Consider the following 13,687-nt stretch of genomic DNA (forward strand, 5'->3'; position numbering starts at 1 on the left):
TGATACTTGGTTGGCTCCCTGACTTGGAAGTTCAGGGACCAAGAGCCTGTATGACAGCTTGGAAAAGGTCACACCAGGAAGCTGTGGCTGGCTTAGATCCTTGACCCTCTGAGCTTGTGCACATGGACTCAAAGTGTCCTAAGCCTGTCTTCCATTTCTTCAAATGATCCAGCTGTGTCTGGTCTGATGTTCTCCATGTTTCTCTTGCTCCCCCTCTGCATGTCCTACAATAAGAAACATACAAATGAGTTGTTGCTTTATAAGGGGCTTGTCTGAAAAGGGAGAGAAGGATAGGATGTGTGTCGGCTTTGTTTAGGTTTTTTTCTGGCGCCTTCCTTGATTGTACAGATTAGACGAGCTCTGCTATGTGTCCTTATAGAAGGAAGAGTTGGCCATACACCTGTATAGAGGAGAGATGGGGACAGCTGCAGGCTGAGATAAAATGGGCAAAGAAGCTGTAGCCTCTGGCTCTGGGACAGTCTCCAAACTGCAGCTCTCGGCATTCCAGGTAAAGTTGTCCAGGTGAGGTGCTTTCCATTCTGGGTTGCAGCCTTCTTTCCTCTCCCCTGATCTTCCCCCAGCCTTGCTCCAGGAGCGCTTCCACTGCCTGTTGCCCCAGAAGGCTCTGCGCCCTGATTTCCTGGGGGAAGCAGCTGCAAGCATGAGGCTGTGGGAAGAGTGGGCAAGAAGAAAGGAGGTTGCGGCACGGAACAGGAAGTGCCACACCTGGATGGCTTTTTCTGAACGACTGATTCAGTCCACGAACTGGGGTTTGGAGGCCCCTGCTCTAGGACGTTAATGGCTGATGCCATGTTGCTGCTATAGAGTGTTGCTGCTTCTCATGCTTTCTGCGTCCCTCTGTGAGTGGAGTGAGGGAGAATCTTCTCTTCTCCAGTTTGAATGCCTTTGAAGAGCCTGATTTTATTATTTTTTCATTACATACTTGTGGGGTGGGGGTTGTGTGCACACTTGCACTTGGTTAGCATACGGACCACTGTCACCCTAGTGAATACTCCTGTTTTGGGGGAGGAAGTGCTGCCTAAGAGCTGTCTTACTCCAAACTTCCTGCTTCCTCCACCACTACAGCACCTGCTTCTTGCTCTGCTTTGATGTGCTTTTCTTCTCCTTCTTTCCACAGCAAAGTGATCTTTGGTTAACATAATTACATAGGCAAAGACTATTTACCTTTACTTTGCATAATCTGGTTTTCAAAGATGAGCCTTTCTTTCCTCTCTTGCAAAACCCCACTCACGTTCACACAATTTTTTTCTTGGGGCAATCCTATTAGAACAGACTATCAGACTATCAGTGGGGCCTCTCCTCTGAGCCTGTCTGTTGCCTTGCTCAGGAGAAATAAGCACAAGTGTGCTTTCTAAGGCCAGCCATATATACCTGTTGTCACTTCCTTTGGATGGATGGAGAGGTGAATTTTCCTACCAGTCTATTGCCTTAGTGTTGTGAACAGGTTATGGTCATTCCTAGCTTGAGCCAGTTGGTGCCAGCCAAGGTGCGATGCACTCCAAGCTCCACCTCAGTCTGTCTTTTTAAGGGTGAATGCGTCTTTTATTTTTGCAAGTGCGCTAGAGTCACAGTCTCTTCTTATCTAATCTATATATTTATAGCTCCCATCACCATAGTACCACTGTGCCTCTCATATATTTACTGAGGGAAATGGCAATTATTGGCCTGTCTCTTTTTACCTTCTGCATGCTCCAGGTCAACAGGAGAAATAGCTCAATTACTTTATAGGGCTGCTTTTAATTCATTTGGATGGGTCTGTCAAGAATTACTGAGTGGGAGCTCAGTCTCTAAGTTAGGCACTTCACTTTGGTTAATGGGGCCTGTCCTCTGAGCTCACTGGAGGGAACAAATTGTAAGCATATGAGTCCATCCCATATTATAAACTGTTGCTCCTTTTAACCCATTAGTGTCCATCTACTGTGAGAGGCATCTGATTTCCAAGTGCTGGGCAGAGATCTTTCCGCATGTTGGGGAAATCCTCTTGATGTGGAAGCTGAACCTAGGACCTTTGGCCTGCAAATCTGGTGTTCTGCTACCAAACTTGATTCCCTTAGGCCTGATTCACCTGCATCCTACAAACCCTTTGTCATTATCTGTTTTCTGGTACCAGCTGAACAGGAAGAAATGTTTGCCATAGGACCGGCCAATGGAAATGGTCCCTTCATAAGAATCTGCCTTGTACCCAGGCAAACTATTGGTTCATCTATCTCAGTAGTATGGCAGTATTCAAGGTTACAGATGGCATTCTTATCTCCTGTCTGGAGATAAGAGGGATTGAACCTGGGACCTATGCATGCAAAGCAGATGCTCTTCCACTGAGCTATAGCCCCTCCCCCTTCAAAACCTTCCATAGAGAACTTGATAATTAAAATGATGGCAAAGAGTAAAACCCAGTGTTATTTTCAGTGGGGACGAGAATGATGTGTCTCCTCTGTTTTGCACTAGCTCAGTCCTTTTATTTTGAGTTTAGAAGCCATTCCTGTGTAACCAGGCATGGCTGTTGCAGAAGTCTGGGCCAAGATGAGAGCAGTATTTTATTAGGCACTCGCCCTACACATCAGTTCCACAACCTGTAACAATGCTGCTCTCTGTTCTTTTGCAACAACAAATGATCTCTGACAACAGCAAGTGGTCTCCTGCCATCATTTGTTCCTTCATAAACATGACATCACTTGTCAATCAAAGCAGGCCAGAACAAACCAGCAGCTCTGTCTTAGGCCAATTGGCCAGAAGCACCTGCCTTTCTGTAGCCAATGCAATTGGTATGTGTTCTTTCCAGAATAGCCTACAGCTATCCAGTTGCAAACAACAGCTTCAGGCAAATGTGCCCTAGGGATCAAGTTTGGACTTCAAGTAAATAACAGGGGAGTGTTCACATTCTGAGCCCCATCGCAAACATTATTACATTTTAGTAGAATTCTGAATATTTTACAGAGAGATATGGTAACATTGGTTTAAAACACATGAGCACAGTCACACACAAAAATCCATGTTACAGTACCTGATTTTTTGTGACCTAGCTCCTGTAAATGATGGTCAGTTTCAGCAGATGTATGAAGTGGCCTGAAGTGTCTAGGGTGGTGTGTAGATATACAAAGGTTGAATCATAAGTGAAGGTCAAACTGAGACAGTGCAGGGTAATGGGAGTGCAAAACAAAAAAATTCAACTTGAGCAGTGAGTTAACAAGAATATATATGTTCTAAACCTTTGCTGGAGAAACAAACCACTACAAAAATATGGACTCTTCTGCAGTTGTACATATGGGTACAGGGGTTAAGCTTTTTAAAAATATTGGATACAAAATGTATCCAAGTTTGAATGGCCAGAAATCTGCACAAGTCCCCAGCTATGAATGGTGCACGTGTAACAAAGTGCTACTTGCCAAGAGAAAGGAGCCTGGTCACTGCTTCTGCGTAGGAAAACATGACCATTTAAAAGAGGTGTGTACCATGTGTGCATCTTCCCATTTTCTACTTGGTACTTTTTTATAGTACTGTACTGTATAGTTTTTAATGTTGGCCTTAAGTAAAGGGCAGTGAAGTTGTTTTGAGTTGAAAGCTGTTATTAGGAAATAGCCCTCCACTTGATCGGAACCAGGACCCTTTTCACTCTAGCCTGCAACAGTATAAAACCCAGATTTAATTGTTCATTTGTGTGCCAGCCTTTCTCCTTTCTCCTCTCACTTTCTGTTGCCTTCCGTCTCCTACTTTAATTCTTTTCTCTCTCTCTCTCTCTCTCTCTCTCTCTCTTTGTTTTTTTTATTGTGGTAGTAGTAGTGTGACATCAGTGTGGCCTATCTTTGCTCAAGAGTGACTGAATTGTGGGTCCTGGTTCATCCATTGAATATTAATGGATAGTTGGTGAGACAGGTAGCTATTCAAGACACAAGCATTCTAACCCCTGAACTCTGAATATTTTTATTTTGCTTTGGTTATATATGTATCTAAAACCATATCCCCACAAGTACAGATGAGAGCTGGAAATCTCTGGTATCCAAATACTGTATCAAATGGCAAATCTTCCAGCTGTGCAATTGCAGAAAATAGTCTCATTTCTAGCAAATGCTGTTGCTAGAAAGGGAATAGTGTTGGTTCCATTTTCCTACCCTTCAGGTAGATTCTCTCAGCATGGCCTACAAAATTGATCAAATCAGTTACTGACTTGCACAGCCACAACTTCTCATTCAGGGTAAGAAAAACTACACCAGCTGAAAAGCCTTCAATGTGACTATTAAAGGAATAAAAGTCCTTTCATGATTTGCATCCAGTACCCCTAAAGAGAAGAGAGATTTGTCCAAAGCCAAGACTTACATTTCAAGAGATGTTTTTCCATGTGTGGGTACCAAGCGGTTTTCCTGGCATTTGCTGTGTTCTGGATTCTGGAAAAAAAAAAAAAGATTTAATGAGGAAATAAGAAGACCCTCCCATTTAAAAAATGTCCTCAATAGTGCAGCACAGAGTTATATCTTGCAAATCTCTGTGCCAATTCAACTCAGTCATGACCAAGTTACAATGAAACCTACAACTTGAATAAAGAGCAGTATCATCATTATTTATTATTTGCAAAAGCACATCCTATGCATTAAGTGCTTTGAAAAATAGAAAATGCAAGACCCCTGACCACAAGTGCACAATCTAGACAACAGCTGCTTTTTGCTTTAAACGAACAAGTCAGGAGCTCTGGAACTCATTCCATTGTAGCCTTACAACTGATTTAATTGTGCTCTTGACATGCAGTTGTATGATGAACCTTTTACGAAGTTTCTTGTACATTTTGATAGCACTTTAAAGTATACAATGCAGTTTAGGAAACCTGATTTCCATCATCCTCAGAGCAATTCTGTGTAAGTCATTGTTTCCATTTTACAGTTGGGTAACTGCATCTGGGAGAGAACTCTCCAGAAAGGATAGGTGTGGTCACATTTGAACCCAGGTATGCTTATTCAAAGCCAAATAGCCACCTGATTTTGATAGTTGGCCAGGAATACTGGCCTATCATAGAGAGCTTTTGTAAAGATAACTGAATGTCTATGAATCTTGTATTAGGAGAGTAGGAAGAGCTGTGTGTAACCAGTTAATGTGCTACCCACGTGAACAGGCCTTTCCACCTCGAACAGCCAAGCTTCTTTCTCAACTGCCTCTCTTCCATGCTGTTGAGAAGGAAGCATGGCAGGAGGTGCCACCTGATTCTTTGAACCTTCTTCTTTAGTGAGTGCTTAGCAAACATTTAATTAATTAGACAAACAGAAAGGTCTGGGGAAACACTTCCTTATATGCAAGCGAGTGAAAATGGAAAATATAAGGAAAGGGGGCAAATGCAGGTCAAATGTGTCTACAGGTGAACCACTCTGACCTCTGCCCATGCTCGTAAGACAATTGGGCACTTAAAGTGGAATCAGAGCTGGATCAATAAATGGGAAAGAAAACTGCCAAAAGGTTGTTACAAATGTTAGTCTTAAAATTCTGTTTAAAGCTTTGATAAGGGGTTTTAGGGTTTGTATTGGAATGAGTGGTTGATACTACTGACAGCAGTTTCTGTGCGCATATACATATATGCAAATATTCCCTGCCCTTCATGAGCAATTTCCACTGAGAATCTCATTACTTTGTACAATGTGTAAAATGAAGTGTAACAGTTTTATTTAGAAGTGACAAAGGAGCACAAGGAAGTGAGAGTTCTTGCCTTCAGCTGGGAACACAGATTGACTCATCCAGCCAATCATCCGGTCACAACCACTAAACTAACCAATGCCAGTGCTTCATTTTTTAAAGGAGAGGTATCTCAGCTACCCTAATGTCAGTCCCTGCCCTGAAAACATTTGCTCTAATCTTAGATGTGTTTGTCACAATAGTGGCTTCTCTGTGCAAAAGGCACTACGAGTGAAGGCACCCTCTTATTTGTTCTATGCACAGATGCGAGGGTCTCTCTTGTTCTATGTTTCCCATTGCATTGGCTCGCGCTCTGACTTTGAGTCAAGCTATGGACCTGGCCTCATATGCAAGGCTGCATTTGATTTTTTTTCTTTTTCTCATAGTGGTAGCACTTTAGCTGTGGTGTTAATTTCTGTTGAGAACACCCACAGGACAGGGGTTTGTACTGCAGTAAAACTGACTAATGTGCTTCATAACTACAGGAGAGGAAGGGAGGGAGGGGATGTACCATCTCCAGTTTTCAGTGCTGCTAACCAAACTTCCTCTCATCAAGCTTTTCGTTGCCAACCTGATGCCTCTAGTAACTCCGAAGCACAGCATGAATATGCTTGCCATCCATTGCTTGTCCCTAACACCTGCTATTCAGTGGTCCACTATAAGGAGAATTCCATTTAAATCTGGTGGCTAATTGTCATTGGCTTAGTTTGGACACCACCTAGTGTAGTGGCTAATAGCCTGAGCTGCTGATCCCAACTTCCCGGATTTGATTTGTGCCTGTACCATGTACTCACTAAGTGCCCTTAGGTAAGGCATTCTGATTCAACCTCAGCTCCCCAACTGCAATAGGGGAATAATAGTACTTGTTGTAAGGATGGAATAATTCACATGAAGCATTTTATGGGCTCAGAAAGCATATTTTAAATGACTGTGCAGTCTCCAATCATGGGAGGAGGAGCATGTGCATGGCTGGCCCACCCATGAGGCCAACTGAAACAGTCACCTCAGGCAGCAGATTATGGGGGGGGGCACCCATCTCTGTCTGCCGACCTGCCTTCAGTGGTCTGCCTCCTCTTTCCACTCCCTGAGTCAGAAAAAGAAGAGTGGGACAGAGAGGAAAAGGAAATGGGGGAGTGCTGAGCCAGAACATTGGAGAGTGGGAGGAACAGAGGCTGGCAGATAGTCAGGGAAGGGGGCAATATTTGACGTGCTCCCTCAGGCATCAGGAGGAGTTGGACCAACCCTGAGTATCTGGGCATATCTCAACACTCAGCATATCACTGGGTTTCTGTATAGTCTGGTGGAGCAGACCATCTGAAATGCCTCTAGCTCCATGACTGCAGAGATGGAATTTGTGCTGGGGCCAAGAGACATGCACACTCCTTACATGTTGGGCAGCTACAGAGTCATCCTTGCCTTCCCCAGCCTGATGATAGTTGAGAATCCAGTCTTCTGGTATCCAGTCTTCTGAAGGATCGTAGCCACAGCCTCGGCTCTTGGTTGTCACTGTGAAAATGGCATGTGTGGCGTTCACTTGCTTGGCTTTAACTCTCCTAAGTAGTGTACACATGACTAGAAAAAGTGTCTTCGATGCTGTTCCCTTAACTCTGGTTTCATGAGGCAGTTATGCTGGGACCCCTTGTACACTGTATCATTTGCCCTTGAATGAGATGTGTTGAGGGAGGGCACCTTCCCAGAAACCAGGATGCACTGAAAAAATATGTGCTAAAGGATAAGGTGAGCAGGCATATGTGAAGCCCTCTTCCTGAGGTGCTCGTGACAAGGCAGGTGTCATTGGCCCCGGCTGTGAGTATCCAGTCAGGGGCTTCCATTTAATTCCTCATTGGCCCAAAATGGAACTTCATGCTTCCCCACTCCAAGAGAAGCCATGCAACATTTCCCTGACTTTTGGAGAATGGCTGGAACTGCAAGCCAGTCATCAGGGAGATGCCACTTAAACTGAAGAAACCAATGAACTGCTGCTCACTTGCTGTGTTAATCAATAGATCTGTCTGCACATTCTAAACAACACTGATGTCTGAGGCAGATACAGAAGCTCCTCTACTTAAGAATAGTCAAGATACAAACCTTGCCTGGCCACAGGTCCATAGATGGCATTAGCACCCCTTGCCAGCATTCCCAAACATTCCCCATCTTATTCCAGACAGGCCCAGCAAGCCCTATTGGCCCTTTTTTCAAGAGAAGGCCATTCTATGTACGCACTCTAAAATATGCAACTTGTCCCTCCAAACAGCTACGGTGCCAGAAGATTGGAGGATAGCAAATGTAACCCCAATCTTTAAAAAGGGAAAGAGGGGGGACCCGGGAAACTATAGGCCGGTCAGCCTAACATCTATACCGGGTACAAAGGTGGAATGTCTCATCAAAGATAGAATCTCAAAACACATAGACGAACAGGCCTTGCTGAGTTAGATTCAGCATGGCCTCTGTAAGGGTAAGTCTTGCCTCACGAACCTTTTAGAATTCTTTGAAAAGGTCAACAGGCAAGTGGATGCGGGAGAACCCATAGACATTATGTATCTGGACTTTCAGAAGGCATTCAACATGGTCCCTCACCAAAGGCTACTAAAAAACTCCACAGTCAGGGAATTAGAGGGCAGGTCCTCTCCTGGATTAAGACCTGGTTGAAGACCAGGAAACAGAGAGTGGGTGTCAATGGGCAATTTTCACAATGGAGAGAGGTGAAAAGCGGTGTGCCCCAAGGATCTGTCCTGGGACCGGTGCTTTTCAACCTCTTCATAAATGACCTGGAGACAGGGTTGAGCAGTGAAGTGGCTAGGTTTGCAGACGACACCAAACTTTTCAGAGTGGTGAAGACCAGAAGTGATTGTGAGGAGCTCCAGAAGGACCTCTCCAGACTGACAGAATGGGCAGCAAAATGGCAGATGCGTTTCAATGTCAGTAAGTGTAAAGTCATGCACATTGGGGCAAAAAATCAAAACTTCACATATAGGCTAATGGGTTCTGAGCTGTCTGTGATGGATCAGGAGAGAGATCTTGGGGTGGTGGTGGACAGGTCGATGAAAGTGTCAACCCAATGTGCAGTGGCAGTGAAGAAGGCCAATCCTATGCTTGGGATCATTAGAAAAGGTATTGAGAACAAAACGGCTAATATTATAATGCAGTTGTACAAATCGATGGTAAGGCCACACCTGGAGTATTGTGTCCAGTTCTGGTCACTGCATCTCAAAAAAGACAAAGTGGAAATGGAAAAGGTGCAAGATGAGAGCGACTAAGAGCAACTAAGAAGACTGAGGCACCTTCCTTACGAGGAAAGGCTACGGCGTTTGGGCCTCTTCAGCCTAGAAAAGAGGCGCCTGAGGGGGGAATGATTGAAACATACAAAATTATGCAGGTGATGGACAGAGTGGATGGAGAGATGCTCTTTACACTCTCACATGACACCAGAACCAGGGGACATCCACTGAAATTGAGTGTTGGGAGAGTTAGAACAGACAAAAGAAAATATTTCTTAATGTGTGATTGGTCTGTGGAACTCCTTGCCACAGGATGTGGTGACGGCATCTTGCCTGGACGCCTTTAAAAGGGATTGGACAAGTTTCTGGAGGAAAAATCCATTACAGGTTACAAGCCATGATGTGCATGTGCAACCTCCTGATTTTAGAAATGGGCGATGTCAGATGCAAGGAAGGGCACCAGGATGCAGGTCTCTTGTTATCTGGTGTGCTTCCTGGGGCATTTGGTGGGCCGCTGTGAGATACAGGAAGCTGGACTAGATGGGCCTGTGGCCTGATCCAGTGGGGCTGTTCTTATGTAGCAGAGTAGGCTAAACATGCTTCACATACGAGCCACAAGCATTTAAATTCTTAAATATACAGTATTTACTCATCATTACTCATCATGAGTTTTAAACCAATGGACTTTCAGTTTATATCTGGCAAATAATTATAAAGTTTGAAAATGTTATTTACCTTTTATATTAATTGTGATACAAAAAGGAGCTGAGCTGACACATTTTCATGAGTCGCACATTATGTGTCGAAGAACTGCATGTGGCTTGACCATGGAGCCGTGGTTTGGCTACCCATATAGATTGTACCATAGGTATTCTGTAAATATATATCTTTTTCCCCCTGTTTCAGTACATGTTCACTACTGATAATAGGGATGTTGGACTTAAGAACAAAACAGCCTATACACAGACCCCTGGAACCCAACCTGTTCTTAAGCAAGGGAACATCTACATATGGTGACCAATACACAGTTTTCAAATTGGTCAATCTCTTTTTAAGTTTCTTTATTCAGCATGTAATTGGTCTGTGGAACTCCTTGCCACGGGATATGATGCTGATGTCTCGCCTAATGCCTTTAAAAGAACAGATTTCTAGAACAAAAGTCCATCACAGGTTACAAGCCTATACAACCTCTTGATTTTTGAAGTAGGCTAACTCAGAAGGCCAAGTGCAAGGGAATGGCATCAGGATGCAGGTCTCTTGTTGTGTGCTCCCTGAGGCATCTGGTGGGCCACTGTTAGATACAGGAAGCTGGACTAGATGGGACTTCGACCTGATCCAGCAGGACTGTTCTTATGTTCTTAAATTGGTGCAGTGGAAATGCTGCATTCAGTAATACTGTGTAAGTTAGCCATCAAGGAGCCACTTTTTTTTACTGTGCTTCTATCACAGAAAAAGTCCTCTTCATTCCCCTCTCCCCCCACTAGGTAATTCAGATGGAAATCTGAATTAAGTAGGCAAGCCCTATCCTCTCACTAGCAGAGTTGAGGATTCCTGAGGTGCAGCTTCAGAACCCCTGTCCTGCCCTGTCCTAGGACAGTGACCCAGGGTCAGCCAAGCTTATGCATTGCTGTGCGAGGTGCTTAGGACCCAGTAGAATTCTCCCTCTGAATGACACAGTGCTTTAAAAGGCCAGGCAGAGCCCAGATGTGACAGCCTGTGCCATCCACAGTCAGGGAGCCCAGCAGCTGCTACTGCAGCAGCAGCCGCTGCCTCCCAGCTCCATTCCAGGTGTGGAGAATCTGACAGTAGCACAAAGAGCAGGCACTGCTTTTCCAGGGATTTTGTGCTTCCCCTAGCATCCTCTCTGCGCCGAACTAGCTTCAGGATGCAAGAGCTACCCTGACTAGGCTCTCGTCTCTGTACATCAGGAAAGGACTTTGATTCCACAAACAAAGCAGGTCATTGTAAATAGGACAATAGTCCTTGCTCCGTGTTCATGGCACTGGTTGAAAAGCAGGAGGGCATCACTGGCTCGCTGTCTAGGAAAAGGGCACCGTGGAGCACGGAAAATTGCTAAGCCTGCTTTGCATTGTGCTTGGGGAGGGGGGCTCCTTTGCTTGCAGGGAAGTTATGAAGAACTCGTTGACCTGGAGACCACCACTGGGGTGCTGCTGGCAGCCAAAGACTCTCCAGATGCATTTGACTTGGGTGAGTTACTTTTTTCTGTGGGACCTTTGGGAAGGGGGTGGAGTAAGTCTGACTGTGTTGGGGGACAGATGCTCCCTTGAGTAAGAGGAGGTGCCACACAACCCCTTTCCACTGAATGGGCCCAGTCCTTTCGGGCAAATCCAGGTCCTCCTTTCTGCTTTTGAATTTCAGGCATAGGATACATTTTTAGGTGTGGCATTCCAGAGGAATAGTCTTCTTTTAAAAAAAACAAAAAACATTCACAAGTGAGCTTTTGCTTGCACATATATGTTTGATCAGGCTGTAGTCAACTGGGTTCAAGAGGCGAGAGTTCCAGAGATGCATGCAAAATCAGCTGTGATCATGAAGATGGTGATGGAGAAACTGCCTATGGAGAGAGGCTAAAAGAGCTGCCTCTTGTGTAGGCTGGTAAGAGTTTACACTCAAGAGACAGGAACCCAAAACATATTGACCAGGGGGTAAGCCCGGTTGCCGCATTCACAGTCAAGGTACTGATGACTGTGCCGCAATAACATAGTTATTTGAATATAACTATGAATAGTTATAGTTTGAATAGTTAATACAGTAAAGGGGCACAATTTTGAAGACAAAAGGGAGGTAGAAAGCCTCAAATGCCACCCTGAGCTGTGTGTGTGTGTGGGGGGGGGGGGGGGATGAGCTGTGTAGAATGGGAATAAATAAATAAGTAAATAAATAAAATAAGATACTGAAGAACATATCATTACAATTGGTAATAAACTGCCCTGTGGAAATGAAAGAAGGTTTCTAATAGAAGTGTAATACCCCTGAGAGCTGTAGGAAAAGAGCCTCACTGTTTTCAAAACAACTAGAAAACGCCAATGAAAGTAATTTTTTTTTAAATTCAATTGCTTGCTTCTGGCCCATTGGAAATATTTTTTTCCGTTACCTAATTTTCCCTTACTGTTTGATTCTTTTTCTCACAGCATATTTTAAACTTTGTTATTGTGGATCATGATTTGGGGTGGTAGTTCTTGTGGGCTTGCCCCATTTTCTTACCTTGTGGCTACCATGTGGGTCAGTGCTTTAAAAGCCTTCCACAATGCAAATGCTGTTTTCTTCTGTGGATGTGATTTAGCAAAGCAAGGCAGGCAGAAGGGAGAAAGGTGTATGCAGCCAGAGATAGCTTTCCCATCATAGCCCCTTTTACCACCAAACAGGAGAATGACTTGTCAGCTTAACATTTTTTTTTTCCAAATTAAAACTGAAAATGCCTTCAGTGTGTCGTGAGAATGTCCAAGAACAACTCAGGCTCTTCCACCTCTTCCCCAATCATTTTGCATTTGGTGAGGACCACCTGAAAGCACACCGGAGAGAACTGTTTGTCCCTTACCACAATTTAACTCTGCTTTAAGGCCTCTTTCGCGCATGCAGGCAGTAGCATAAGGATCATTTCCACATCCCATGCTTTGTGGGACCATGTGCAAATATCACAACTGTGTGGGTGTGGCCAGTTGTGTGGGTCTTTCAGTGAAATTTGCCTGATTCACACAGCATTCCCTGCAGTGTGGGATCACATCATGCATGTGTGAAAAGGACATAAAACATCAGAGGTAATAATGCACAGAATGGGATACTGGATGAAATGGACCTGGGCCACAAGGTGAAGATAGTTGTCTATTGGGAGTTACTTTCCAGGTGGATGTTTCTTGGGAAGTGGCCCTCAGTTCAAAGAAAGAGAATGAAATAAGCCTGTAGTACAGTTAATTTTGGCTGCAATCCTAACCACACTTTCCTGAGAGTAAGCCCCACTGAACAAAATAGGACTTACTTCTGAGTAGACCTGGTTAGGCTTGTGCCCTTAGGTGTTTAATCCTCCCTGTCCACTGCAGTACTGGCAAATCTTACCATTGAACATTTGCAAAGGAGAAGTGGAAGGACAGGAAGAACATGGCTGAAATTCTCAGGTACGTTACTCCAAAGGGAACATTTTGTGAGATACACTGTAGAGATCAGGGTTGGCCTTGCTAATATCCTGAGGCCGGCCTCCAGTAGTGATTGGACACTGATTCAGTGTGAGCACATGCATGCATGAACACACATCTACCTGTGGGGGGGGGGGCAGGTTCCTCCCTCTAAAAAAACCTCCTGTAGCCCTAAGCCCATTTACCACAATGGACAGTGTGCCCAGGGAGAGATAATGAAGCAGTAACAAAGTGCCTGATTGCAGGCCAGGGGTCTGGCACTTTAAGCCTGTCTATCTCCAACAAGGAGCTGGAGGGAGGGACAGGTGGGTGGGGGATTAGACAAACTCAGGGAGTATGTAAGAGCTAAGTTACTACCAAGTGTCTTTTCCCTGGGCTCTGTCCAGGGTCCTGAAGATCATGTCTGACTGCTCTTGACTTCTGTCTTTGAATTTGGCTGTGATCCCACAGCCCCATTCCTTGCTCCAGACAACTGACGGATCTGCAACCATATCTTCCTTGCAAGCTCAGCCTCTCCTGAAATGAACAACCATGAAGTAGTTGCTACAGCCAGTAGATTCCAAAAAAGTTTCCATTTGCCTCCAACTTTAGTCTCTCTGTATTGTAAAGAGAGCTCTGTAAAGAGCTCCTCACCAAAGCAGGGGAGAG

The 13,687-nt window shown here is 44.6% G+C and overlaps 1 protein-coding gene across 1 annotated transcript in view; it reads right to left on the reverse strand.

Moving 5' to 3' along the window:
* Positions 1-165: 165 nt before the first annotated feature.
* Positions 166-13,687, reverse strand: part of PCBP4 (poly(rC) binding protein 4) — an 82,006-nt gene continuing 68,484 nt past the window's right edge. The window contains exons 13-14 of the transcript XR_010793715.1: positions 4,333-4,400; positions 166-224 (exon numbers count right to left, since the gene is read on the reverse strand). The gene's annotated coding sequence lies outside the window, so the exon portion shown is untranslated. The remainder of the gene's footprint in view (positions 225-4,332; positions 4,401-13,687) is intronic.

Source organism: Tiliqua scincoides, chromosome 2 (genome assembly GCF_035046505.1).
Source record: "Tiliqua scincoides isolate rTilSci1 chromosome 2, rTilSci1.hap2, whole genome shotgun sequence".
Classification (NCBI taxonomy): domain Eukaryota; kingdom Metazoa; phylum Chordata; class Lepidosauria; order Squamata; family Scincidae; genus Tiliqua; species Tiliqua scincoides.